We start from the raw sequence: 1,969 nt of genomic DNA on the forward strand, positions 1-1,969 counted from the left end.
TAGAAAATGAAGAAGTGGCTGGCCTGGGCCGCCTCCATAAATAGAAGTCCTACAGCTATGTTTTGGAGCTCTGAGCTGCTCCGTCTCTTGGATCTGAGAGGCAGAAATGAGGTCGGAATACCAAGGCTGATTCAATCTTAAGGTTTGGAGAGGGGTAGGGGAGAGCAGGAGAAATTAAGGAAGCAAAATAAAGTATGGGGAACAAAGGGCTGGAAACTGAGTAGGCTCCAGCTCCTCAGGCTACCCAGCCTTCTCACGCCTCTGGAGGTTCTCACCCCACCCCCGCGCTGGGAATCAAGTAATACTTGGGCTGGGTCATTTCCTCCACGCCATTCTTCAGACCTTGGAGAGACTGAGAATAGCCCTCCTTCTGGCTTTCCTCTGCTTGAGTGGAAAGACCATGCATGGTGGTAACAGAGACCTTGGCGGTTCTTATATCACTTTTCAGAAATTCTGGGGAGCTTCCGAAATACAATTTTGTTCAATACTATTGCCACCCACGGAAGGTTTGTCCCCTTTAGGATAGAAACACGTAGAACTTCTTACCACTTGACGGAGGTTGCCACTCCCGTCTTCAGCCTTGGCTTTGCCCTTGCCCTGCTTGGGTTTGGATTTGGGTTTTTCTTCCTCCTGATCACCCACCCAGGCCTCATCTCCATCCCGGAACTCCAGGGTCTGCTTCTTTAGCCCGCTGTTGGTAACCTGAAAGGTACCCAGGCGATCACCATTGGCTCCGCGATCTTGGGCAGCCTGTTTTCCCAGGTTACTGCGCTTTGGGGCCCTCGAAAGGCTTCGAGCCTGAGAAATTAGTCCTTCTGTCTTCAGCGTCTCCTCTGGGTCTGGCTTGGTGGATGAGGAGAGCGGGGGATCTTCCAGAAGGTGGATCTGGCGTTTTTTCTGCCAACGCCGGGAAGGATAAGAATACCACTGGCCTGGCTCCAGGCCCGGACCACGGTGTCGCTTTTCCATCCAGATGTAACTGTTGCTCTGGGCCAGTCCAGTCTGAGAATCCAGGAAGGGCAGGTGCTCATGGCGCTCGGCACAAAGACGGGCATTGTAACTATGACACTCCTCAATAGCATCTTTGTAGCTCTGTTCGCTAAGGAATGCCATCTTCCCTACAGCTAGGCGCCTCCGCGTGTCCTGTGGCTGAGAGTCTGGCCCCTCGCTAACCTCAAGTAAGGAGACCTACTCAGGCTCCGCCCACCCCCTCCGCCCTTCTCCCTCTCACCTGCCCCAGGTACTTAATACATTTTGAGCTTTCAGAATTTTAATTGTTCTGTGATCCCATCAATGTACTCCTTCCAATAAATAGATGAATGAATGAGCATTTATTAAGCACTTAATATTTGCAAAGTAAAGTAAGATGGTCCTCGGATCAAAGGAACTCATGTTCTACTGGGGAAAGACTTCCCAGCAAGTAGGTGATCTCATGAGTTCCCATGGACTTAATTACCATCTCTATGCTGATGATTTTCAAATCTATCTGTTGATTTCCAATATCACATTTCCAAAGACATCTCAGACCGAGTGTGTCCAGTAGACATCTCAAAAATTAGTATGTCCAAAACAGAACTTATTATCTTTATGCCTAAAACACAACTACCTCCTACCTTCCCTGTGACTGTAGAGGGCAACACCATCCTTCTAGTCCCTTAGGCTAGCAACCTGGGACTCATCTTGGATCCCTCACTATCAGTCCGTCCCCTCTCCTATCCAAGCTGTAGACAAGGTCTGTCAATCTAACATTTACAACATCTCTAGAATATGCTCCTTTCTCTTCTCTGGTACTGGCACCACTCTGGTGCAGGCTCTCATCACCTCCTATTGTGGTTGTTTTTGAGTTACTTCCCTTGTGTCTGGCTTTTCCTGACCCCATTTGGGGTTTTCTTGGTGGACATGCTGGAGTGATCTGCCATTTCCTTCCCCAATCCATTTTTAACAGATGAGGAAACCGAGGCAGATAGGG

The 1,969-nt window shown here is 49.2% G+C and overlaps 1 pseudogene; it reads right to left on the minus strand.

The window, feature by feature from the left end:
• Positions 1–444: 444 nt before the first annotated feature.
• On the minus strand, positions 445–1,113 carry LOC138164113 (zinc finger protein ubi-d4 pseudogene; annotated as a pseudogene).
• Positions 1,114–1,969: the final 856 nt, after the last annotated feature.

The sequence above is a fragment of the Petaurus breviceps genome, unplaced genomic scaffold, assembly GCF_028583685.1.
Source record: "Petaurus breviceps papuanus isolate PSGF00001 unplaced genomic scaffold, PetGlider_PUasm1.0 189, whole genome shotgun sequence".
Classification (NCBI taxonomy): Eukaryota; Metazoa; Chordata; class Mammalia; order Diprotodontia; family Petauridae; genus Petaurus; species Petaurus breviceps.